This window comes from Emydura macquarii, unplaced genomic scaffold (genome assembly GCF_026122565.2).
Source record: "Emydura macquarii macquarii isolate MOO-44397 ecotype Brisbane River unplaced genomic scaffold, CSIRO-AGI_Emac_v2 contig_2292, whole genome shotgun sequence".
Taxonomy (NCBI): domain Eukaryota; kingdom Metazoa; phylum Chordata; order Testudines; family Chelidae; genus Emydura; species Emydura macquarii.
In genome coordinates, this window is record NW_027132429.1 from 2,053,148 (window position 1) to 2,080,936 (window position 27,789).

The window sequence follows — 27,789 nt, forward strand, 5'->3', positions numbered from 1 at the left end:
CTGTCTGTCTGTCTAATCTCTCCAGAGCCTCGTCTGGTGGCTAAAGTACAGGAGACAGCCAGTCACGAGGCCTGGCATCTATTCCTGCTCCTGACATTGACTCCATGGGTGACCTTGGACCAGTTCCTTCCCCTCCCTCTGCCTCAGTTTCCCCCCTCGGTGTAAGACGGGGGGGATCCCGACCTGTCGCCCATTGGGGGGCAGGGAGATGGTGAGGCTGAATTGATGAATGATTGCAAAGGGCATGCAGATCTCCAGAGGAGAGTTGGTGGAAAGGGGAAGTGCTTGGCCCTTCGCCTTCTCCCCTGCACTGCCAGGGCCAAGGGGAGTTTTGCCATCGCGGGAGTTTAAAGGGCATCGACCATTCTAGGATTTCAAGGTGCTCCACAAATAGCAAAGGGGCTCACAGGGAGGGTGGCCTTGTGGTTATAGGAATGTAGCTGCTACTCCTGGTTCTGCCACTGACTTCCTGGGTGATCTTGGGCAAGTCACTTGGTCTCTGGGCCTCAGTTCCCCCATCTACAAAATGAGGATGGAGATCCTTCATTTGTCTGACTGCTGTCCAGTTCGTCTGGGGCTGCAACGGTCTCTCCCTATGCGTCTGCGCGGTGCCCGGCACCGTGGGGCCCAATCTCAGGCTGGGCAGTGCATGGCACAATGGGGGCCCTGATCTCACATGGGGCCTCCAGGTGCCACTGTCATGTCACAGCAGCAGCATAGCAGCCGCCTAGGAAGCAGGGAGGTCCTATGGGGAAACTGAGGCAGAGAGAAGGGAAGTGACTTGCCAAGGTCACAAAGCAAGTTGGGGGCAGAGCCATGAATAGAACCCAGGCACCCTGTCACACAGTCCTGTACCAAAACCACCAGCCACGCTTCCTTCCTTGGATGCTGTGTTTGTTCAATGCCTAGCACAATGGGTTCCTGGCGCTTAGACACTATCATAATACACCTAATATATAATGTACAGCACCCAGCACAACGGGGTCCTGGTCCACCAATTCCTTTAGTGGTAAAGGGCTGGGTGAAAAGGAAAATAAGGTGTTCAGGACATTACATGGTGACCCAGGAAGCAGGAAGACAGGGACGGTCTCACAGATATCCCGGCCTTTCGTGGTGTTAGAGGCTGTCACATGGCTGATTTATTAAAGCACCAAATGGTGTCAGCGTCCCTGTTCTAAATGGATTGTGAACACGAGGGAGATACAGTCACTGCAGACGCGGGCGTGGCAGGAGGGGTCTGGGAGCCAGCAGAGCTATTTCTGCATTAAATACAGATATATTTAAAATCCCTCGTGCTTTCCACGCAGAGCCAAAGGAATCAGACAGCCGCAGGACTGGACTGAGAGCTACGTCCCGTGCCTAGGCCCCAGCACCTAACGTTGCATGGTGAGTTGGGAATCTCAGCTTTCACTACAAATTAACGTGTGTTTCTAGCCCGCCTGGATGCAAAGCAAAGCTGGACAATGTGAGCGGAGGGGGAGCGATGCCTGCCTGGGCCTGAGACACTTGCGCCACGCTGTCCTATTCATCTTCCCCTGTTGGCAAGCCCAGGGCCGTGGGGCCAAAGCGTGAGGGTAGGATGCTGGAGCAGGGGGAGCCTAGGGCTCCGCATTCCCATCAGTGAGCTCTGGGCAGCACCAGGAGGCCAGTCTGAGCTGGTGTCACTCTGAATCGGGTTTTTTTCAGGCCTGGCGCGATGGGTTCATGTTCTCTGTAGACCAGGGCAGCTTTGGTTACACTCAGATCCCACCGTTTCCATTCCTTTTAATGGGAAGCAGGAATCCAAATCCCTCCACCCACCTTGACATAGCCAGGGTTGCAGTGAGCATCGAATAAACGCCCAGGCGTGGCACGCGCCACCCTCTAACCAATGAGACGAAGGAGCTTTGCCCCTCGCCGGTTCTTTCAGTGTTTCCTGCACTTGCCTCTGAAGCATCGAGTGCTGGCCACTGTCAGAGACGGGACATCAGACTAGATGGGCCGTGGCTTGGATCTAGTCTGGCTGTGACTACGTGCCAGTCCCTCGCACTGGGTATACACAGACACATGCCCCTGACAGTAGCATATCACTGTACCTCCCCATGTGTAACCCACTCGTGCATGTGTTATGGGGCCCCCCTGGTGCCAATCCACAGAAAATCTGAATGTGTTTTAGCTGAAGATTTCAGCTCTGCAGCTCTCCAGTTCAGGCCCTGGTGTCAGCCAAGAGGGCAGCCATAAAACTGGGATAATAATACGCTCCGATTCAGCTCTCCTGACTCCAGTCCATTGCGCTAAGCGTTAGGCATCAGTGACACAGGGAAAGCAGACTTGTACTTTAAATCTGATGGCTGCCTAGAAAATCAGAGCAACGCCGCCAACTATCACAACATGTGGTGGTTTCTCGTAAAGCCCCAGCTCCTGAAGTCAGGTGATTACTTGAAAACCTCGGTTTTCATTTAAAAAAAACAACAAAGTCAGCCTCTAGTCCTTGTAGTCACAGAGAAAAGCCTGGAAATGGGGACCCATAAGGCCCAAAAAGCAACAAAAAAGAACCTTGAAATTGTTGGGATCTTTTAAATCTCATGATTTTTAAGCTAAAACTCATGATTTTCTTTTTGTGGCAGGGGCTTGACTTACGATTTTTGAATGGTTGGGGTTGGCAGTATGGCTGGAGATGGGAGGGACCAGGCCTCTAATAAAACCAAGAAATTTGTCAGGTGCTTTTGCTGCTAGAAAACCAGTCGGTATTAACTGACTCATTCTGTAAGTGCAGATCCGTGCAAGTTACATGGGCGTAACACTCTCAGCCATTTGCCCCTTATAGGTCACTGACGCCAGGACTGGCACTGACCCATGGGCGCCACACCTGGCTGCCACGCTACTGGACCCTGCGCGGGGCAGATCCCTGGCGTAATGGTGGTGACCCGTGTGAAGCCATCTGAACAAAGCTGTCACTTATCTCTCTCCTCGCCCCTGCTATTTATTTGTATTATGGTAGCCTCGAGGCTCAGGGCCTCACAGCTGAATGACAGAGACAGACCCTGCCCCAGAGAACTGGATTAAGACCTGCCAAACCACCTCACAAAGGGCTGTCAGACGGAAACAACTTTGTGGCCATTTATTGACTTGGGCTCGTTGGGAACTAGCAGCAAAAACATCAGCTCCATTGCTGTGACTGACACCAGCCGGGGAGCTGGCTCCCAAAATCTCTGAAACCTCCTGAGCAACCCAGTCCCCTTGTAATGGGAACCATGAGAGAACCACAGATTATCAGGCCAGAAAGGATCACTGCGATCCTCTGGTCTGACCTGTATAGAACAGGCCAGAGAACTGCCTCGAATCAATGCCTGGTGGAGCTAGAGAGGATTGTAGACAGACATCCAATCTGGAGTCCAAACTTGGCAGGAATGGAGAATCCAACATGACCCTGGGTCAGTTGTTCCAATGAACAGCCACCCTCAGTGTTCAAAACAGGAGTTGGTCCAATAAAAGGTATTACCTCGCCCACTCTGTTTCCACTCCGAACTGGTCTCGTTTCTACTTCCAGCCATTGGGGCTTGGTAGCCCTTTATCCGGCACAATGAAGAGTCCTCTGTTATCACAGTTATAGACTGGGATCCGGTCACCCCTTAACCTCCACTTTGTTAAGCTGAACGGATTGACTCAAGGAGCTCATTCTCCACACAGCCTATTTTCCAGTCCTCAGTCTAATTTCTCTTGCGGCTCTTCTCTGAACCTTCTCCAGTTTATCAACGTCCTCCTTGAATTATGGACACCCCAACCGGACACACACTAGCAGCGGTCACACCACTGCAAAAGTGACACAACCTCCTGACCGCTGATTATCCACCATGACCCCCCAAGACCTTTCCAGAGTCACTGCTTCCCAGGATCAGGCCTGGAGGAAATTCTGAAGCCTGGTAAATAATTTACCTGGCTTCAGTTTATTTGTCCTGATAGTCAGAGTGAGGGGCTGTCGGGTTTAAAGAGATGCAGCTGCTGCTCTGTTCTTTGGAGGCAATAAAAATTAATGAGTCCGCCGCATCCGGGACCTCCAGCATGCATGCTGGGAGAGCAGCTGCTTGTGTGACTAGGGCAAGACAAGGGTTAAGCAGGGAGGTGGGAAAGGCAGCGAGACCTTTATCAGGAAGAGAGAGGAAGCCGAAAACGGGGGTTTGAGCATTTACAACCTCTGTCTCCGCTAGTAAAACAGAAGGTCCCTCGTAATAAGGGGTAATGCCACATGTGGCATGGGAGAGAGTTGCATGCGAAGGGGAGGTTGGCTGCTTCCATGAGTGCTTTGTCCCTGGATGACCGCTTCCTGGTGACCGGCTCCCTACCCAGATTGTTGGGGTCTTGGTCAAATGGGGTCCAGGAGGAGTGTTCTCTGTGTGCGTCTTCTGGCCAGCAGTCATTGTTCCACCTAAGAGGGCCTATGGGGCTGGGATCTCAGGCGTCCCAGGGCCTGGGGAAGAGAGAGCCGGGGATCCCATGGCATTCAAGGGTAGAGGTGCCAGTTCAGGACTCTAGGGATGCCGAGAGCAGGTCTGTCCTAGGGCATGGTTTCAGGCCCCAGCGTGCTGGCTTTTGCACATACACACTGAAGATTGTCCCTGTCACACAGTGTTTATAATCCACATGGACAAGACAGACAAAGGATGGGTGAGGGTGAAACTGAAGCACAGAGCAAGGACATGACTGGCCCAGAGACGGAGCTGGGAATGGAACCCAGGTGTCCTGACTCCCAATCTGCTGCTCTATCCACTAAGCATCACTGCTTCTGCCCAGATGCAGCTCGCAAACTCAGCACACAGAGCAGTAGCTCCCCCCAAGCCTTTGGTCTCGAGTCTCCTTCCCTCCAGCTCTGACCGTCCCCCTCCTCAGCTCCACGCTCTGCCCAGCTGCTCCCAGCTGTAACAAAAGCTGTGAAACGGAGTCCAGCCAAGGTGCTGGCTGAGAACAAGTTCTTGGTGTCCCACCCGCCTCCCTTCAGCCTGCCAGCCTCTGAGCCTTCATCCAGAGCGAGGGCCCCCGAGTAGCTGGCAGGCGGCCCCACGCTCAGCAAAATCCCAAGGCAGAAATGTCCTTTCTAGGTAATTACTGTTAACCAGACAGCAGGGTCCTCCAAGCTGGCCCTGCACTCAGCACACCCACACGCCCAGACGGGATGCATTCCACCGGCCTGACTCACCCGCGCAGTGTGTGTGTGTGTGTGGGGGGGGGGGGGTTTGCAGCGGGAATTATTGTTTTGACTATTATGGGATGCGGCTAAGCCCTGAAGGAGCCAAGGAAAGGCGATCACGGCTGTTTGTTCTCTGCTCCCTCACGCCCTGGTGTAGACGGGAGTGACTGCGCTGAAGTCAATGGAGTGATGCTGGTGTGAAACGTGTGTGCGTAAGAGCAGTATCCGCCCCCCTGCACAGGTGCTGAAATGAGGGGTGCAGGGGGGGGCCTGAAGTGGTTTCCATCACAGATGGGGCTTGCAGTTTGGTTCAACGGCTCTCAGCACCCCCCACTTTTCGCATTGTGCCAGCCCTCCGCACCGTCCAGCAGAGATGCACACAGCCCTGCTCCGCCTGTCCCCTCACAATCACATGACTACACCCTCTGCAGGCACTTGTGAGCATGTTCACATGCTACCGTGGCAGCACAAACACACACATCAACACAACTGTAAATGTCACAGCCCATGCCCAGCCCCAAATGCCACATATTGACAAGTGACATTCACGCAAACCACACATACTCCTAGACACAGGTCCACCCCCACTGAGTGGGACTGATACTCACACAATGTTCATGTAAACACACACAACCCTGCTCACAACCCTGAGCATATGCAAACACAAACCATACCCTGACCAGTCACATTCACTCATGCACACACACAGCATTCACAGTGTTACCTAGTGCATACAGGACCAGATTGTGCCTTAGGAAACCTGGGTTCTATTCCTGGGTCTGCTGCTGGGTGAACTTGGATACGTCACTTCCCTTCCCTGTGCCTCAATTTCCCCACCTGGAAAATGGGGCTAATGAAACTGGCCTCCTTTGTAAAGCACTTTGCACTCTGCTGAAAAGCTAGAGTTTAATATTGTTATATTAACAGACCACCACCAACACAACACTTATGCCCACAACCACATACACAATTATAAGCAACACATACTCAAATGAACACTGTCTCAATGCACAGTCACATACAGCTGCAAACAACATCCCTACACACACTCAAACTCCATGCTCAGCCACAGAGTACTAAGCCAGGCAATACAACAAAAGAGAAGAGGCACACAAACACACACCCCTATGCAAATGTTTGCACACAACCACTAATAAGGCTTCAGCAAACCACACACATGCACAGCCATGAAATGGTGATGTGTGAAAGTTGGTATGTGACCACATGTCACAAACACACAGCCATTACAATTGTGCAACTACTATTCAAATGTAAACACCACCACGGTCTCAAATATTCAAATGTGAACAAGATTCATACCCAGTGAGAGTACGGATGACACTCGCTCCCCACACGCACCCACCCCCTACTGAATTTGTACAATTAATATTCAAACACCATATGGCCAACCCCAAGAGTGCAAAAATCAGGGGTCAAACCTAAAAAAAAATCACGAGATCTTTTAGCTTTTTCTTTGCGTTCTGGTTTCTGAGCTATTTGGGTGGGCTCTTGGATCACAGTTTCTGGATTTTCTCCACCTTTGCATGGTCTGGGAACTTCCTTTTTTTAAATGAAAGCTGAGATTCTCACCGAACCACAGGATTCCAGCATGTAAGTGAATCACCAACTATCGCGATACAATCCCGAGTGTTCGCAACGCTGCGCTACAAACAACCACCACGCGCCACGTCCCAGACATCCACATACGACTTCGCATCACAGCTTTAGTGACCCACCCTCTCTGGAGTCTGTTTCTGGGGAGTGGGTGGAAAGAGTTGCCTTACTTGAACCCGTTCATGAGTCACTGGGCTGCTGCTGTGAGGGGCACAGATGTAGTTGCTTGCTTGCACACACACACACACACACACACACGGCCAGACAAAGGCATTCCACTCACACTCATGCACCTTAGAAAGCCAGCAGACGCTGGCAGATGATCATGTGTGTGTGTGTGTGTGTGTGTGTCTCCAGTTACCTTCACATTACCCAACCCAAGAAAATTCCATGGCAGTTTAACTGCCGCCGTCCCGGATCTGCGTGGGAATAGGGGATGCTTTATTAACGGGCTGCATCCAAGACTTTATTCAAAGCTCCTCAACAACAGCTTGACTCCATTAATACCTCCCCTGACTTCTAACGGCCTTCTCCTCTTTGTCCTAAACGTACATGGCTTTCTGGAGGGCCCGCTGGCACGCAAGCCTGAGCTGTGGTATAATTGGGTCCTGGCCCTGCTGGGTTGTAGCCAGATCCCCCCTGACGTGCTGAATTTGCTAACGCAGAGTAGACCTTGATTGTTGGTTTGTAACCGACTGCGTTTGTCCCAACCTGGGTGGTGATTCCATGTGCCTCTAGCTCCCAGTCCTCGCCGCCCCACTTTGAAATCAGGAGCTACGAACAAGCTAAATAGTTTACTCTTTGCTAAGGGACGGCAGCACGTCTGTTGGTTAGCACACGAAGGGCTGAGAGTCAGGACTCCTGGGTTCTAGCCCCAGCTCTGATGGAAGAGTGGGCTCTACTGGTCAGAGCTGGGAACCAGGATGCCCAGGTTCCACTGCCAGGACTGGGAAGGGAGTGTTGTCTGGTGGGTAGAGCAGCAAAGAACTGGATTCTATTGATTCGAGACGGCTCTGGGAAGGGAGTGTATAGTCAAATGGGGCTGAGAGTCAGGACTCCTGGGTTCTGTCGATCTAGCTGGGATGGGACATGTGATCTAATGGTTACAAAAAGGGGTCAGAAGGCCTGAGTCCTGCTATGGACTGGCAACAGTTTAACCTCTTCCTTCCTGATTGCTTTGTACCCCCATGCAAACTGCCCTGGTCTAGCACAGCATTGTCGTGGGGTCTCCGAGCATTATCTTGACAGCACATTTCCTGGTACAGGCCTTCCTAGCTTTTCCCATAGAGTGGGATCGTAGGTAAGGAGATGGCCTTTGAACCCCTCCCGTCTCATTCACTCACCAAGGCCTGCGCCAGGATCTGCGGAGCTGGCTCTCTAATAATAATAATATGTTAGGTTTATAGCCAGCCTTTGATCCCAAGAGAAATTAATGAGACGCTGCTGTAATTAGCAAAGTTCTGCTGTTCATTGAAGTAACCCACTTCAAAGGCTTTGTCATGGGGGTGCCTTTAAATCCTGCTAGTCAGCCACTAGGTAATAGCTTCCCTTCTCAACACTGCAGCTTCTAAAGGGCCTGTGCCAGTGTTTTTACCCAGCACTAGAGCGGGTCAGATTATTTGTTGCAAATGTTTATCCTGACAAATTTGCCTCTTTTCCCACTTTGGGAATCATTCCCAAATCAGTCCGATCGGAGAGCTGGTGCTGATCGGAAAAGCTGGGAAAGGCGTGTCACCAAATGGGAGAGGCAGGGAGGAGGGAAAAGGGGAAAATGACCAAGAAAACAAAACGCACTGAAAAATCCGAGTAGTCCGAACAAACGTGGGCAATTCTGGCTCAGGGAAAAGGCCACTTTTTCATTTAAAAAATATTGATTGAACAATGTTAACCACGTCTAAAACTTATCTTTTTATCTCCCAACACCCCCCACTCGTTTTATCCATCCATCTCCACGCACAGCCCTCTATCTCTGCAGCTAGCCACACAGTAACAAATCAAACCAGGGAATTACCAGGTGAAGTAGCAGCCGCTCTGTCATTCAGCTCATCTGCCACTGCAATGGGCGCTCGGTGGAACCCACAGTCCAGGGCCCCGCCTGCGTAATCCAAGATGGCAGCTGTTGAAGTGTGTGGATGAAGCAGGAGGAACAGGCCGGGTGGCTAGTTGCATGGAGAGGAAGGATGGTTTTGTGGCTGAGGCACAGACTGAAGTCTCACCCCTCCTGGGCTTTCGGTGCAGTTCAGGGAGGGAAGTGGGGAGTAGCTGTTAGCGTCAGGGGGCCTGGGAGTCAAGACTCCTGGGTTCTAGTGCTTGCTCGGGGGGGGGGGGAGTGGGATCTCGTGGTTATAGCAGGGGGCGCTGGGAGTTAGGACTTTGTTCTATGGCTAGCTCTGGCAAAGAGATGGAGTCTAGGCAAGAGGTAAAGAACAAGCACTCAGGTGAGTATCTGTGACTGCTGCTGCATTTCACCTGAGAACCGCAGCCCTCTAAGGGGTTAACCAGCATCAATGATAAGCCTGCAGCACAAAGCGCTATTGAAGCAATCTGAACTCAGCACTTTCTGTGCTCAGCATTCACCTTGAGCCCTGCATTGCACCTGGCCTTCTCCAAGCGCACATGGCAACCTGCTGCCTCTGAGTAATTCTTACTTGCAGGTAAAACAGAGACACTCCCAGCTCCTGGGTGTTTTCCTTTTGTGCGTGTGGGCCAGATCCCCAGCTGGTGGAAAGGAGCAAGGCATTATTCGTGAGTGCTTTGGACTGTGTGGCCCTTCAGAGCACAGCAAGGCGGGTATGAGATAGCTCCATTTGGCAACCAACATGTTTTACGCTTAGGAGTAAATGGCCACCTGTGGGGAGCCAGGCAGTGGAAAGTTGGGGCCTGTGAGTTTATAGACTTTAATAATTCAGCAGGGTGGAGGCCAGCTTGGAATGACTCATCTGCCTAGTAGCCGACACCTCCTCTCTCAACCAGCAGCTGTTTGCTCACCCTTCGCAATGGTGCTGAGATTCTGAGCTACCAGTTAGGAATACCAGAGAGTGGGCATGATGTGCGGCTGGGCAGAGATGACCATTCTAGCACTGACGATCCAATTGCACATTTCTTACAAGGTGGGCTTCTTATCAGATTCATGCACAAATTGATTTGCAGGGACGAGAATCAGAAATGAACACGGGTGTCCTAGCCAAGCCCACCCTGGCTCCCTAGGCTTCCCACGTGTGCCCTCCACAGCCCTGCTCCGCGGCCCACCCCAGCAGTAGCTGCATTTCCCCGTGCAGCCTGGACAGTGTGTTGTGGTCCTTCGGTAGGAAAGGCGCTGCGAAAGTAAATGCAAGGTAATTATCCGTCATTATAATAATCTCTACTGATCAAGGACATAGTCAGTAGGCCCAGCCTGTAGGAGGCAAATCCAGGGCTTGGAACCCAGGATGGGTTTTATAATCCCGGAGCAGGTATCAGAAAATTGTCTGATGCATCTTGGCTGCCTCAGGGTGAATTTGGGGAAGACCTTTTGATTATCTGAGCGAGGAGGATCCAGTCCAAGGCTAACGCTGTGTGTCAGTTTCCACCTATCAATTATCTGAAGGTGAAAGAGAAAAGCACTCCGCTTGGTGATGGTATCGGGCAGCTTTTCACACGCAGCCCGGGGGCTGTTTCACAACAACAACCCTGACAAAGGGCAGGCAGAAGAACTCCGTGTTCCAATACCAACCAGTGCAGAGTTACGAGCTGCTGTGGAGTTTTGGGATGGGTTTGTTAATAGGGTCACAGCTGGGAGCTGGTGGAGATCCCGGTGGCCTGACTGGTTTGATCTCCTTTGAGGGATTTGGCAGTGGTGTTTTGTGGGATGCGCTGAAGGGTTATGTTTAAATACAACATAATTTATGGCAAGCCTGTGGGGGAGAGGTCCAATTGAAAATGGGTTATCTGTTGACAGGTAGCAGGTCTATGGGACAGGGGAGAAGAGGTGTAAGTTATCTGTCTCCCACTGCAGGACAGAGGCAGGGCTGGAATTGGGCCAGGTCCATGACCTTACACTTCACTTTTGATGCTGCTGTTGTATTGCGAAAAAGACGTGAAACAAATGTAAACTGAGTCTGCTTGAGTTTGCAGAGAGCCTGAAACAATTGATCTGAGACGTGTGGGGATGAACGGCCCAGGTATTCCAATGGGGTGTTCACTCTAGAGGCTCGTGTCCATCATGTACAAAGGGAAAAGCCTCAGCCACTAGAAGAAGCGTCACATTTTGGTGGCACATGTGGGTGGGCATTTGGGAAAGGGATTACCACCTTCGTTCCCCCACGCTCTGATTTCTGGGTAGAGAAGAGGGGCAGAGAGAATGTCCAAACTGCAATCCCAGGGTGTGACTGCGGCTTGTGTGGACGTACTCACAATAGTTTCATCGAGCTAGCTCGGGTATTGGAAGAGCAACGCTGCAGCAGCGAACTGTGCAAGCCTGCCATGGCTCAGCTGCTCCAGTGCCCCGTCAGCTAGATTAAAGATGTCTTCGGATTGTCCTACACAAGCAGCAGTCACCCCGGGATAGCAGTGTAGTAATACCCTCCAGGGATGGGGCAGGGGAAAAATATAGAGTCCCATGGAAGTGGCTCCCTTTTGGATGTTTCCCATTGCATGGAGACAATCGCAAAGTGTTGGGCGCCACAGCTCCTAACTCAGAAAACAACCAGTCGATGGTAGGCAGCGCTGGCAGGAAATGCCACGAGCTGCTCACCCATGGTCAGTCTGCTGGGCTCACATTACTTGTGGCTTTTAAGCATACAGCAGGGCATCCAGAGGAGTGGCTGGTGTGCACTGTGCTATGGCTATCTGCTGCACCCCAGGGCCCACAGAGGCAGACAGTGAGTTACAGCAGCTCTGAGGCTGCTCTAATTTACACCAGACACCAGGAAGGTCCCTAGAATACAGGGAGGTGGCTAAAAGCCTCCCCTGCTTCCTGCCCCGCCCCACAGTCACTAAGAATCAGCCCCTCACGTGTTTATCCACAGGACAAGGACAATCTGGGCAGGAGCAGAGAGAACAGCCCCCACAATGCTCCGTTTCCACCAATCGAGATGGCCTGATGCCAGTGTGGGGAAGGAGCCCTAAAGCAGCTGTGAGATCCCCTTACACACTGCACCCCTATGGCATGACATGTAGGGGAACAACTCATTAAGGGTGCCCTTGCCAGATACAGAGCTGGTGTAGCCAGCTCTGCACAACGCCCCTCCCCCCGCCCCACAAGCAGAGGGCATGTTGAGGGAGGAAGGGGTGTGTGACTGGGGTGTTCTTTCACATCACCCTTTCCCTGCTATTGGGCCCAACCTCAAACTGCCCTCACCTATGTTATGGGCCAAACTGGTCTCAGATGCGGTATTGGGGGTTTGTGCCTTTGAGGGCTCAGTGCCCTGCCCAGATTCTCTGTCTGGGAAGCTCAGCCCTTAAAGTCACAGACCTTCATACCACACCCAGCAACAAGGGCTGGCACTTGGGGAGGCCCAAAGGTGAAGTAGGACTGTCTTTGCCCTCCTGGGGACCTTGGTGCCTGTACTCAGCCAGGGCATGATGCAGAGAAGAATATGAACCCAGGGAGGAAAAGGCAGAGGTGGCACAGAAATGGGGAAGGCAGACATAAGATCTTGTGAGTAGAGGATAGAGAAAGGCAGAGAGCAGTGGACAGCAAAGCAGAGCAGAGTGGGTCAGGGAGAAAGGGAAGGAAATATAGAAAGGCTGGAGCCAGACTAAGTGCTGGGAAAGAGAGAGTGAGTTAGTGGAGGGGGAGAGAGGTGGGATTTCCCTTTCCTCTCCCCAGCACGTTTCAGTTGTCTCCCGCACCCTGTTCTCCTCTCCACCTGCTTCCTTCCTTCCTTCGGAAGCTTCTTTTGTTCTCTGGAAGAAACTGTGTTTCCAGGGCCACACGCAGGCCCCCTCCCACCCAGCACACACTGGCTTCCTCCTGCCCTTCTGGACTGCAGCCGGCCAGGGGGAGGATTCTAAAAAAGGAAAGTCTCCCAAGAGAAACCCAGCCCAGAGGCTGCGGGAAAAGCCCCAAGTATCTGGGAAAGCCATTTGCAAGCAGAAACGCTATGAGGACCTGGAATCCAGCAGCGTGGAGGCCTGGCAACTGGGAGGGTAGAGAGAGAGGGGAGCTACCCAGACCATCTAGTCATCTCTCTACCCACAGAAACTGCAGCACTAGCCTGTCTTTTACCTATCTGCATGGGCTGCGTGGTCCAGTGGCTAAAGTATTGGACCAGAACTCCAGACACTTGGATTCTATTTCCACCTCTGCCTCTGACCTACTGGGTGACCTCGGGTATGTCACTTTCTCTGTGCCTCAGTTTCCCCTCCCACCCTTTATCTATAGCTGTGAGCTCTTTGGGGCAGGGCCTGTCTCTTACTTTCATCTGGGCAGTGCCCAACACAGATCTCAGCGGGGGCCTCCAGACACGACTGATACAAATGCCACTAATGATATCTGTCACTGGATTAATAGGGGCGGGAGATCTTACTATGAAAGCACAGGCCTGGGAGCGAGGACTTGGGGGATCTATCCCCAGCTCCGGGAAGGGAGTAGGTCCAAGCAGTGGGAGTAGGAGTTGGGGTTCCTGGGTTCTATCCCCAGTTCTGGGAGGGGAATGGGGTCTAGTGGTTATTGCAGGAGGGAGTCGGGAGGTGCGTGAGCTGAGGGGTCAGGACTCCTGGGTTCTATGCCTAGCTCTGTCATGGAGTGGGTCAGCGTGGGGAAGTCGCCCCACCCACCCACAACCCATGCCTCAGTTTCCCCCTCTCAAAGAGACTGGGGATGGAGAGCACCACAGAAGGGCTAAGTGTTAACAAAAGAAATTAGGAGGGTTCCTGGCTGCCTGATGAGCGGGGCCATATGCGGGCAGCCGTGCAATGGTCAGATGTCCACAGCCAGGCCGAGAGCCCTCCCCCCCCTTGCAGGACTGAGCAAGGGGAGGCGGATGGGGCTAACGGGACGCCCCGCAGCATGAGGCGAGCTGGATTTACGCCTCACCCTGACCACATCTGATAGCCGAATCCCGCCTCGTTCCCTCCCCCCGGCCACCAGCTTCCTGGAAGTAACTCACTGCTTGCGAGCAGGCGGCCAGGCTGGGCCAAGACGCAGGACGACCTGAGCCTGGGAGCCTGTTTGTTTTGTTCCTCAGGGTGTGGGGAACCTCGCTGGGTTTGGATGGCTGTTGCCAGGAGACGCAGTGTTTGTTAATGCTCCGAAAGGGCTGGCGTGTGGGGGGTGAGTCATGGCAGCATGACTCACTAGGACCAGAACCATCTCGGGCTGGCGGGCAGCCAGACAGCAGCCCTGTAAGACACCGTTCCAGCTCATGCAGCATCCCCTTTCCTTCAGGCACCCTGCACAAACAGCTCGCTGCTTTCCACGGTAGGGTGGGGACGTTTTCATTAGGGGGGCGCAGCTAAGGACAACCTGGGTCCCCAATCTAGCTGCCCCTGACAACCTGGATCCTGAATTTGGTTGTTGCCCAACCGAAAAACATAGGGAATGAACTGGCCCATTGATAACATCATCGCTGCTACAACAGGTCCCAGGAGGCCCTGAAAGCCCACGAAGGGTCAGGGCCTGCTTCCCACCGCCAGTCAAATCACAGTGTTCTTAGCTGCACCAAGGAGGAACTGCAATGGCAGGCGCTGGCCTGATTCGTTCTGCACAGACAAGCCAGGCCAAATCTCTCCCTGATCTAGCTTCACGGAAGGCCCAGTGGTTCCCCCAGGGATGGATCGAATCCCTTGTGTATTCAGCATGTCTAAGCACTGCTGTGGATTTGCCCCAACCTGCTATTCTCTGAACATGCTAGCCTGGCCGTTGGTAGGTGTGACAAGCTGCAGGTAAACTGTCCTCAGCCAGGCTCCCAGGGCTGAATGGACCTCTGGGGGGAGCAGCTGTTCGTCCTCAAAGGTGAGGAAACTCAACAGAGGCAGGGATCTTGCAGGGTTGGGATGCCAAGGCCTGGCCAGCACTGGGGGCATCAGCCAGCTCTGCTGCTGAAAGCATCTTCCCCCGCCGCACCCCCCCCAACACACACACACACACACACACACACTCTCCTGTGCAAACAGGCAAAACTGCTATTTGCTCCCATGCTGCCACGGCCTGCCTGAAAGCAGGCTAAGCTGTGCCCATGCAGACTATGCGACGCGCACGTTACCCACCTAGCCACTCACATTGCAGGGAGGGGGCTGGCCTGGGGCAAAAACGCCACCGAAGACAAGGCCAAACGGCTCTGTGTCCATGGTGCCCAAACCATGCCCCTCCTCCCATCACTCATCTGGGCCCCACCCCAGCAGCTGGGCAGCCCCAACACAGCTTCGTCCCTCTCCTCACCCATTGGGTGTCCATGCCTACCTACATGGCTCCCCACGGCTTGCTCTGGCCCCCTGACACCAAGGCTTGGCTGGCCACGGGCAATCCCTAAGCTGGTGGTTGCATGCCAGCCCCATACAGGTCCTGCAGGACTCGCTCTCATCCACGAAGCCCACCGAAGTGAATCGAAAGACTCACACTGAGTTCAATGGGTGTTGGTGTCGGCCCCCCACTCTGCAGCTGCTCTAGTTTAGGGCGAGCTTCATTGTCTAACCAATGACTTTTCTAAGTGCTCCAAAATCCACCCGCTGACTCGGATCATCGGGAAAGCCGCTAAGCCTCATGGAGGTCTGGGGCAGGGCTAGTGAGCCAAATTGGGGGTCACCTGAGCAAGGGGTTTCCAAGGTAAAGCCCCGCCTCCCCCCAAAGAAATGTTCTGAGTCGTCCAATGGGTTTTTTTTCATGCCCACACTAACTATTTAACTAATAGTTTCTCAAGCGATTTAACGCTGCAGTGAGTTGCAGGAAATGCCTGGTGTTTGAAGCATGGGTGCGTATGTGAACTAACTCCTGGGGAGCGTGCTCTCTCTATAACACTGCAGAGCTCTCCCCACACGTGAGAGATGCAGACACAAGCCGACGTGCTTAGCCACGGCAGGCAGCACCCAGCTAGCACAAAGGGGGCACTTTCTTCTCAAGCGTATTCTGCTTTGCAAGGCCCCACCCCAGATGGCCGGGCCCCAGTCTGCTTTGTAGAGAGAATGCTCCTCAATTTCTGTGCCGCTGTCTCCTGCCCCAGTTCAGTTGGAGGGACTGTGAAAAAGTGCTACATCGGAGCAGCGAGATCCCGTGCGATGCGGTCAGTAGCCCCATCTCCTGAGATCCAATCCAGTATTGTCGCCTCTCTGCTGTAGCAGATCAGGCTAACGGGCCCATCTCAGCCAGTATTCCCACTTCCCTGCGGCACCAGAGCAGACCAATGCTCCATCTAATCCAATACCGCTGCTTCCTAATCGACTGGAGCAGACCACGGGGCCCATCTAGCCTAGTATCCGCTTCGCTGCTGTACTGGATCAAACCACTAGGTCCATTCAATCTGCTCTCATGCTGATTCAGATGACACCCGGCCCCTGTGCTAAATGCATCTCAGAAGGCATAACCCCCATGCCTTACAAGGCCCCATATTTTCCACGGCAGTGTGTAGGTGAGGGGGGAATCACTCGGCTTGAAACTGTGGGGGGCCCATGGCTTCTCCTGTATAAATATCATGGGTGGGGGGCACGGGTGGGGTTTGAGATCCAGCCGAGGGAAGCTGGGACCTACCCAGGATTCCCCTAATGCTCCCTCCTCCCCCCTGGGATCTGGGAGACACGTTCCTAGGGGCAGGCAGCAAACGGGGCACCAGGCTTTCAGTGAGAAGTTCAGCTGAGATGAAGGAGAGGAAGAAGCATCCGGAGGAGGCAGCTGATGAACTCGTGGGGGAGAAAGTGAGCCGCACCAGTGACTCATCATCCGGAACAGCCCAGCGCAGAGGCTTGCTCCTGCTGGGCCTGGGGGGCTGCGGTTCCAGGAGGGCAGTGCCCCTGCAGCCCTGGGATTTGCCCTGTGACCCTGGGAAACCTGAAGGGGTTAAATCCCTCCTCGGCGTGTGCGCACTGGCAAGAGCACCTGCTCCCGCTGGCTGCTGGCACTGATCCTCCTCCCCCCCCTGCGTGGGAGGGCAGGGGGAAGGGAGGTCCGACTGGCGGTGAGTCAGGCCCCAGCAATGTGCCAGTGAGTCACCGGCTGGGTGGGGTGCCCGGCGACAGGATTCCCACTCCAGTTACACAAAGGCGCTTTGATACTCAGAATCCTCCACACAGGCAGCCTTGCCTACTCTCCCTTGGCAGAGGGAGCCCCGTAATCCCCGCCCCACACCAGTGCCAGGCCTCCTGGGTCCCCAGCATCAGCAAAAGGGGCCTGTGTCCCCATGGCCCTGTGTCTGGCAGAGTAAGGGCGGAGTGGGCCCTCCAGCACTGGGATGCAGGGAGCAAGGCGGGGGGCTCAGGAGGGGGCACTCTCCCCTTGCAGTCAGCACTGAACTGAATGCCCCAGTGCAATGCTAAGGGGCACCTTGCTGATGGAGGTACCTGTACAGGAGCTATAGGGCAGAGGGTCTGGCCATTTGTGACTCGCGGCAAGAGTTGTGTGTTAGCCCCATTGTCCTCCCAGTTCAGACTCTTAGTCCCTTCTAAATTCCCCTGCAGCTGCAGCTTGATTGCAGGATTATTCTTTGCCTCCTGTCCTAAATGATGTGCAATGTTCCGGTGTTAAGCAGCTGCCACGTTTCACCCCAGAGGGGGCTGCATTTCTGTACTGGGCAAGTGATCCCCATGTAGTTGCGGTGTGACTGTTAATCAGCGGCCAGGCCCCACTCCAGAGGGGGCTGCCTTTCATTGCTGGGTGAACTTATCCACATCCCTCTTTGGCAAACATGTTGCGATCTTTCGACAGGCCCTGTGGGATTGTGTGATGCCATGGAGGGGGTTTCTTCATGGGGTGTGAGAGGAATCCTCTCTCCTGGCGATTATCCTGCACCTTGCATCTGAAATACCTCTTGCCCACAGTAATTTCATGCCCCTGCCTGGCCAAGGAACTTTCCCATTCAGCTCTGCACCACACCAGCTCCCTTGGCATCCATCTCTCAGCACTCACTGACTCAACGGCCCCTCTGCTCCCAGAAGGTGGGAGGGGCATCGCAGGCTCTTGCCGCCCGCTGCCTTCTTGGCGCCGGGCATTAACTGCCTCATTAAGTTCATTGGGCTGGGAATGGGCCCAGCCTTAGCTATAAGGGATGGGCAGGGAGGCCTAGCGGGCACCTCCCTTTGAAGGCTGAGTCAGAGGGGTGGGGCTGGTGTTAGATGACCCCACCCCAAGCAGGTAGCGCTGGCACTCAGTCAGGTTTCCATGGCACCCTGGATCCAGATTGAGGCTTCCTCAAACACTGGGGGGGGCTATTCAGAACTGGGGGGGGGGAGAGGTTGAAGTTGGAGGGTGGGCGTGACCAGGGAGGAAGGGGGGAAGAAAAAGGGCTATTGGGGTGCTTAGGAAGGATCCAGGGCTCTGGATGAGGAAAGCGGGGGGAGATTGGGAGGGGGAAGTTCTACCAGGGAATGGCAGGAAGAGGAGGGGGGAGGAGGAAGGAGAATGGGGGACATTGCGAGGGGCAGGAGTTAAGTGGGAGCTGGGGAGAGTAGGATGAGGGGGATTGAGGAGACTGGGGGCTGAGGGTGGGTGAGAGGGGAGTGAAGGACAGGAGAGAGGGGGCCTGGGGTGGCTGAAGGGGGACCCAGGGATGAAGAGTTTTGGGGGAGCAACTGGTTTCCCCCAGGCCACCTCTCTCTCTGGCCAGAGCAGCCCATGCCTAGCTGTAGGCTGGCGTTCCCTGCCTGGAGACGGTGGTGGCACGGGGAGCGCCCAGGTGCCCCTCTTTGCTGCACACAATAGCGCTGTTTCCGATGGAAAAAGTCCAGCAACTTGTTATTGTTGATGAACAAACCTCGCCAGCGAGTACAGGACAGCCCATGGGGGGGAGGGCACTGCCTGCATTGTGCTCTCAGCTGGCTCAGTCAGTATCTGTCCATCTAATTCCCTCAAAGGCCCAGCAAGGGCTGGGGGAGGCCAGTGGCTCTGGGGAAAACACTGGCCCGTGTAAACTGGATAGTCCCAACAGTCTCTGGAGCATCTCCTGGGTGGGTGCGACTGGGATGGAGGATGGCAGCCCATTTCCCCAATTGTCTCTTCGGCGCAGCCACTGCCCACTCTGCCTGGATTCACAAGTGCTGCAGGCTAGGACCAAGAACTCTTCAAATCCAGGGGCCGGGACCAGGAGGTTTGGACCCAGGATCTCCATGCACCTCTGTACAGCCACTGAAGCTAAAGGAGTCATGGCTAGAGCAGACTTGTATATGAATCAGCCACTGACGGAGGCCAAAGACCCATGCTCCCCGAGCGTGCCCTACGTGGTCCAGTCCCCGCATGCACTGGGCTGGGGTTTGGCCTAGACACCAGGACTCACGCTCGGCCTTGTTCTCACTTACTCCCTTCCCGCATGTGGACCAGGGACCTGGGAGGGGCAGGTTTAAGCCTCCTTCAAACTCCGCCTAATCTAGGCCCCAGTGTAAATCAAAGCTGCCTCAGGGCTGCTCTAACGCGCTCTGCCCCTCCGGGCCCTGCCCAGAGACCAGCCCGGGGTAGCACACTCTGGCCACGCCCAGATCTGCTCCTTACCTGGGAAGCAGGCTAGAGACAGAGTTTTTATCCAGGGCCCCCCGGTGCAGGCTGGGAATGGCAGAGGGCTATTTCCACCCACTTTGCTCTGTCAGAGCACCTTGACTGAGGATCCCTAGCGAGACTATGTGCTTGGGGAGATGTAATGTGGGAAATGGCGTGATCAGAGACCCCCTAAGCACCATGTTGGGCAAAGAACAACCTTGTGAATCAGCAGCACAGTGCCTGGGTGTTCCCAGCCACGCACTGACCTGGCCTGACCTTGTGAGCTGAGGAGAAATGACAGCTTCGTAACTGCAGGTGCAGTGAGTGCCGGCAGAGCCAGGAGGGCTCAGACACCATCTGAGCTCGTTCACAAAGCGCCTCGCCTCTCCTTCCCCCACAGCTCCGGTCTGGAGGGAAAGGAGCCTCTGGAGAGCACAGGATGGACCCTCAGCTGCTGGAGAATGGCTGGCTTCAGGGGAGCTGCTCCAGTTTCCACCAGCTCGGGCTCTGGCCCCTTTGACTCCAGTGGAAGGATGCCCATGTAAACCAGCTGGGGATCTGGCCCTGAAGTTTTGTGTGTCTTCACAGAACAAATACAGCCTGGGGAAGAGCAGAGTGAGCTTCCCCTGTCACCCAGCCCTGCACCGCAGGGACCCTTTGTAGAGATGAGCAGGGTCAGCTCCATCTGCATCGCCTCTTCAGTTCGCTCCTCTCCGCCGAGGAGGGGTGGTGGGTGTGCAGGCAGCATCTGTGCCCTGGATGCCCATCTCAGTTGGAACAGACTGAGACCTGACTAACTCATCTCATGCCAGAGCCCCCGAATGCCCATCAGAACAGCTTTATGTTGGCACCCATCTGAGATGGCGCCTCAGTGGCGCAATGGGCTGTGTGTCTTTATGTTCCCCTCTGGCCAGGCCCCCCCACCTGTCCGAGTTATACAACGTTCCCGAGGGCCTTTTATCTATCCCCCTTTGCAACCCTCTTTCCTACCGAGAATAAAGCTAGAAGCCAGGGGGCGGGGAGGGAGGAAGGAAACGACATCCTTCCCTTTGTTAGAAATCAAACAAGAATTTCTCCTGACTGGAGCTCTTGTAAAAATGCCACCGGGCCATAAAGCCGAGCCTTGGAGTTGGGGTGAGGTCTAGCTGTCTGGGAGGCAGGGGGGCCATGGGGAAAGCCAGGCAGCCTCCAGCCTAGTTCTCTCTACAGAGAGAGGAACCGGGGGGTTAATGTGACACACCCTACTATCCCTCCTCCTTCCCCCCACCCCGGCAGAGCTCGGGAAGGCAGTCCAGTTCTCTCTCATAGTGTTCCCAGAAGTCCAGCCAGGCTCCTGGGCCCAGAATCTCCTCTGGTGTAAACAGGAGTAACCCTATTACAGGCTGTGGAGTCTCTTTGGTACAAGACTGCTGTGGGTGAGACGAGGCTCTGGTCCCAGGCTGGTTTCCAGTGGGCCTGGCCACGCCCGTGTCCCTCCATTCACGTCCACGGGGATGCTTTACAACAGGGTGAATGAGAGGCGAGTCGGGCCCGATGGGGCAAAGGGCAGAGGGAGCGGGGAAAAGTAGTGGTTTTCTTTCTAATTCCCCAGACAGAATAAGCTCCGCCCACATGAGACCACTCACAGGAGATTATATAGAGACGTACTGGGCTTGACTGCTCTTTGAGCGGGGGTGGGTCCTCTCGCTTCGTATCTATCGCTCTGTCTGACTTGAGTGGCAGTTCTGGAGAAGCAGGGAGTGCAGGCTCAGGCCTTAACTTGTTTTCTCACCCATCCTAGTCATTCACAATGTCGTCCCACAACAGAAAAGAACTCCGTGCTCTGCTCCTATTCTGCCTGTTTGTTCCCAGAGCTCAGGGGCTGCTCGGAAAGACAATTATGCAGATGGAAACTCATCCTGCAAAAGCTTCGGCACCACAGACATTCCACTTTGATGGGGCTCAAGTCACACATGCCAAAGTGAGTTCAGGATCGGGCTCAAAATACACCCAGTTTTTGGAAGACCGGAGTTAGATCCCAGAAGAACTGGTCTCCTGGCAGCTGTCCCTAATATACACACGGAAGACTCCAGGTGCCCAACCTCTTTATCTCAACAAAGAGAAGGTGAAGGGGTGATTTGGTATCAGTCTATAAGTACCCACATGGGGAACAAAACTTGGATAAGGGGCTCTTCGGTCTAGCAGAAAAAGGTTTAACAAGATCCAATGGCTGGAAGTTGAAACTAGACAAATTCAGACTAGAAATAGGTGCAAATTTTAAACAGTGACAGCAATTAACCAATGGAACAATTTACCAGGGGTTGTGTGGATTCTCTATCACTGGCCATTTTAATCAAGACTCAACTGGATATTTTTCTAAAAGAAGGGCTCTAGTCCGATCAAGAATTCAATCAGGGAAGTCCTCCGGCCTGAGTTAGACAAGACGAGATGATCACACGGGTCCCTTCTGGCCTTAGAATCTATGAAGAAATGACCCAGAAACCACATGGAGAAATGTTACCCGAAGGCCTGCTGCAAATTGCATTGCCAAGGCCATGCACTGGTAAGAAAAAGCTAGGAGAACTGGTGCAGAGGCGAGGAATAGGAGCAGAAAGCAGGTGTTAAACACTCAAGGAATGTTTCCAGTGAAAGTGCCAGACACTTCAAGCAAACACGCTTTCCCACCCCCTTATTTCACGGAGAAGAGGTGGAGATGTTTTTCTAAGACACACAGGAATATTTTTGTTTCAGGAAATTCATTCTCTGAATCTCCCAATCCCCCCTCCTCCTGCACACACCTTTTATATTTTCCAGGGTTCCCCCCCCCAAAAAACATTGATCCTCTACCTTTTTATTATGGCATCTGAACGGGAGACGCTAGTTTGATTTGGGAATATTGCTACAGGAAAGGAAGAGAAACGATTGTCAGTGCAACTCTGCTGATATCTCAGGGTTTCATGGAAGTCTGCAGCCATCCTACCGATTGAGCTGTTTGTGTTTTATTCCCCTTTCTCCTAAGGGCATGTCTACACACAGCGAGTGTGGGTAACAAAAGCAGTGAAGACACTGCATCACAGGCTTCGGCATGGGTAGGCACAGATCCAGGTACTCCGCTTGCTAGTCTGCTCTGAAGCCTGCGATGTGTCGTCTTCACTGCTGTCATTCCCTGCACGAGCTGCAACAACTGCAATTAGATGGTAAGCTCTTTGAGGCAGGGACTATCTACTACTCAGTGTTTGTACAGCAACGAGCACAGCCTGATCTTCGCTGGCCCCAAGCCACTACCATAATAAACATGATTAACAACAATTTTCTTAAAGCCCCAGCTCCTGAACTCAGGTGACTGAGTGAGAATCTCATCTTTCAGTTACGTAAATAATAAGTTCTGGCCCTTGTGGCTGCAGAGAAAAGTTTGAGAACGTGAGTCCTAAAGGCTCAGAAACCAGAAAGCAAAGAGAAAGGTCCTGAATTTTTTATTCTAAAAAAAACTAATGATTTTTAAGACAATCTCATTATTTTTTAAGCTTGATTCACGATATTTAGGCACCTCGATATTAGCTTGATCTTGCCTGGTGCTGAAGATTCTGCAAACCATTTAAGCACCCATTTAACGTTAGGCACGTGAGCAGTGCCACAGTTGCTGAGAAGATTACTCATGTACTTGGCTGCTTTGCTGGACAGGGGCCAGAGGGCTCAGCGCCTTGCAGAACTGAGCCCTGCATGAGCTGACTTTGAAAGGTGCTGAGCTGTGACATCTCCCTTTGAAGTGAGTGACAGCTAAGGGGGCTCAGCACCTGTGACATCTTGGCCACTTACTTAGGTGCCTTGAGATGAATTCACTATAGGTACCTTAGTTTGAAAGTTTTGACACTCGCAGTCACACATCCATGCAATGAGAGGCATGCTTAGCCAGTGTGTTACAGACACCAATGCACAACCACACATTCAGACAATCATGCTGTCACAAGAACACACACACAACCGCACTCTCTCTCAATCTTCCCCCCACCCAGATACACATAAGAACATAAGAACGGCTATCCTGGGTCAGACCAATGGTCCATCTAGCCCAGTATCCTGTCTTCCAACAGTGGCTGGTGTCAGGTGCTTCAGAGGCAATGAATAAAACAGGGCAATTTATTTGATTTATCCCCTGTCATCCAGTCCCAGCATCTGGCAGTCAGAGGTTTAGGGACACCCAGAGCACGGGGTTGTGTCCCTGACCATCTTGGCTAATAGCTGTTGATTGACCATTGATTGGGGTGTGTGTGTGAGATGAGCCTCCCGATCCCACACACACTTATCAATGACTTCAGATTTTAAAAAGTGAATTTATTAGATTCTTCTTTTCCTACCAGCAGGAGGGGGCAGTTGCAGGTTACAGTAGAGAGATCTGGGGGTCACAGGAGGGGAGATGGAGGCTATAGGAGGGGAGAAGGGCGTTATAGGAGGCGGAGAAAGGGTGGTTATAGGAAAAGGAGATGGGGATTACAGGCAGGGGAGATAGGACTATATATAACCCTGACATCCACATCATTTTTGCGATCCATGTGGACTTTCCATTGTCAGTAGCTGGGCAGGCTGGCAGCCTCCAGTGGAAATCTGAACGGGTTGGCTAGGAAGAGCCGTGGCCTCTCAAAGGTGTCTATTGTGTGTTACTTTGGAGGGGCAGGAAAGAAAATGGTGCTTTGAAGAAAAAAAAAACCTGGGAGTGAGTGCTAAGTAGTTTCTCAGCTGGCAGCGTTGGAAAGGCTGAAACTACTCAGGGAAGCCTTGGTTAAGCAGCATCCAGAGCTAATCCCTGGGCTTTCCAGTCTGACACAGAGGATTCCTGGGGAAGCCAATGACGTCCTCCACAAGGGCCTGATCCTGATATGCCTCCATAAATCCATGAGCGTCAAGGGCATTCAGCCCCTTTCAGGATCAGGCCCCACACTTGGCAACGTTTATTCTAACAGGATTTTTACATGGGCACAATTTCATGGGCGTTAGGTGCCTAAGCTGCTTAGATGCTTTTTAAACCCCCACTAGACACCGAGCTGCATCTTCAGGCACCTGCATATCTTTACAAACCTGTCCTTAGCTCACTTTTGAAAACAGGGTTTAGGATCCTAGGTCACCTGGGTGCTTTTGAAAACGTCAGCCCAGTCCCATTCTCTCCCCTTTACTACACTGCTGCTGGAAATAGATTGAATTCCGCTTCAAATGCTCTCAGGCTTTTTACAAAAATTATCTCATCCTTCCTCTTCTTTGGGATTTTCTTCTCTTCTCTTGAGTTCCTTTTTTTCCCCTCATCGGCATATCCTCTGTGGGTAGCACATTCCACCCACATTACGAATATGCCTAAAAGTCAAGAATAAAAAATATAAGGCAGACGCCAAGAGCATACCCTGATTTACATCTGTCTGTCTATATACCCACACCTAGATCCTGTGTGTAGACCTGTCTAGCTAATCTAAACACATTGGAAAGCTCCCCAAATTGCCTCCTTTCCATGGCGCTCTAGACCTGATCATAGAACACAATGCAAACCTCATGGTATCGGACCCTAGCTCGTGTAAACTGGCATCATGCCGTTGAAATCTAATTGACCAGATGCTCAGCAAAGGTAAAGCAGCATAGCTCCGCTGAAGTCCAGGGGGCCAGATTCCCAACAGGTGCAAATGGAGCTACACTGATTTACACAAGATGAGGACTTGGTCCAGAGTACAGGACTCTTCACTGCAGGGGAGGGACCCCACATCTGTACGTTTTCGTATCCCCTGATGACCCATGCCTCCGCTCCCCCAGTCCAGGGCTCTGGCTTAGTGCTACCATTCCGCTCTTTATGTCAGATTGTGTATTTTAAGCCCTATGAAAATCCCTCCTGAAGACTCATTTCTCCTGAATTGCTCACAATAAGTGAGTCATTAGCAAAACAACAAAACTTTCATGTTATTCCTCCTCTGGGCTTCCCGGCACATCCTGCCTTCTCCATGTCTTTTAAGGTCCGATTCTGCAAAAGCTTACCACTGGGCGTGGTGCTTACTGCCAGTGATCCCGTTGATAACCATGGGACTATTTTCAGAGCGAGGTCCCATTCAGTGGGTAAATTCGTCCGCATAAGGCCTATGCACCATTCACACCCTATTTTGAGGGCTTAAATGGTGCACAGACTTCAGGTCTTCCTTTTTACACAGTTTTAAATTCCATCTGTGTTGTTTAAGGGCAGCACAACTGGGCCTGTAAGAAATAAATAAGAAAAAACAGGGCAGATTCTGATCGCAGTTATACCGGTATAAATCTGGAGTCACTCCATTGGTTTCAGTGGAGGGACTCCAGCTTTACACTCGAGCATCCAAGATCAGACCTGGCTCTGTTCGACATGATGCCTCGCTCTTGTGCTATCCCTCGACATTTGGCTGAATTTCACCCAGTATGAAAGTCGAGGGGTGACTTGATCAGGCACAGACAGAAGAGATCTGATCCTAGATTAATTTAGTAAACAAAGGCCCGACAAGATCCAACCTCTGGAAGGATTCAAAGTGGAAAGAAGGCATGCATTTTAACCGCGAGGTTAATTAGCCATTGGACCACTTTACCGAGGGAGGTGGTGTACTCTCTCTCTCTCTCATGTTCTAGGACCCCATTGCTGTAGTATCTGGGCACCGTAGGGTTTGAACAGTGCATAGGCCTTGTGCTGAGCACCGAGCAGCCCCCACGAGGCAGGGCAGGGCTATTATCCTCCTTTTACAGACGGGGGAAGTGCTGCTTTGAGAGGCTAAATGACTTGCCCACAGTCACCCAGGGAGTTTCTTGCAGAGCAGGGAACTGAACTAAGGTCTCCCAAACTGCCAGGCTAATATGCTAACCATTGGGCAACCCTTCCCCTCTAGCCAGTGTTCGGAGTCTTTAAATCAAAGCAGATGCCATTCTAAGGCTTTGCCCAGATTAGATTTAAATGTGCATTCTGACAAAACATTTTGTATCCTCAGCTAGGCAATGCCGGATACACCTGCTGTAGTTCAACCACAAGTTGTCAGGCTTGCCAGGAATTAATGGCCATGTCTACCCTAGGAAAAAAGGTGCATACAGCACGGGTTACAAGCCTAACTCTTAACACGTGCTAGCTGGTCAGGGTAGGGGGAACCTCTGATTTACTTCGACCAGCTAATGCGTTAAAAACTACAATTTGCCTTGTCTACACTAGGATTTGAACACGTTATCAACACACCATTTTTCCTAGGGAAGACAAGGCTACTGGGTGAATTCCTGCAACCTGTGTTCTTAAGGAGGACAAACTAGAGGGTCCGAACGATCCTTTCTGTCCTGCACATTTAGGATTCTTGAAGTGAGTGTGGTAGACTCTTGACTGGCAGTTCCTTGGCGCTCAGACCATCTTGGTTGTAAGATTCAACACTGCACTACTGAGGTCAACAGGAGTTTTGCAGTTGACTTCAAGGGGCTCGTGATTAGGTGTTTCACGTCTTACACAGTGCTAAGTGCACTGGGATTAATACTGCTAACAGCCAGGATGGCAATGCAGTCCACGTATTTTACATGCTGCTATCTATAACGTAGACATGGACAAACATGTGGCGATCGTTTCTTCCCAATTGGAAAAAGTTTCCAAAAACTTCTTTTGGGGCTGCTGAACTTGAAAGTGGCTGAAGAAACTTTCCACATGCACAAAACACCCCAATAATCTTTGAGATGAGACCAAGGCTAGGACATCTCAGTCCACAGAAGACAAATTATTCCAAATGCTCCTCTTCTACATATAGCTCGACGGCCCCATTGTGCTGGGTGGTGCTCAGGTACATAGCGAGAGACAGTTGCTGCCCTAAAGATCTTAGAATCTCAACAGGCAAGACAGACAAAAGGAGGAAGATAGGAAGGATTATTACTAGAGTGGGTCAACGTTTTTCTTTCATAAAGTTTTCTGTGACAAAAAAAATGGCTTTTTCATAGAAATTAATATTTTTCATGGAAAATGTCCATTTCCCTCAGAATTTTTCAGGCTTTTTTTCCCACCCCAACTTTATCTTATTTTTGGTACACAAACAACAGAAAAATTTCATCCAGAAACTGAAAAATAAAATTGGGTTTGAGATTTTTGACTTTTTGAGAAAAACCTGAAAAATTTCAGTGAAAAACATCAATGCTTGTTTTCGTCAACATTTTTCATAGGGGTACAAAAATTGTTTGCCTAGTTCTAATTATTGCCCCCAGGATACAGAGGAGAAATCAAAGCCCAGATCTGTGCCTGGTGTAAAGCAATATATGCCAATTTCCAACCCAGTAACTTGACCAAGGTCATACAGTGAATCACTGGTAGAGGCAGGAATTGAGGAAGAGTCTCTCTGTCCCAGTGTAGGGTGCCAGTCACAAGACCCTCTTTCTTTTCTGGGTTTGTACAAATAAGGGTTGTGATAGAAACTGTGCTGCAGCTGAGTGA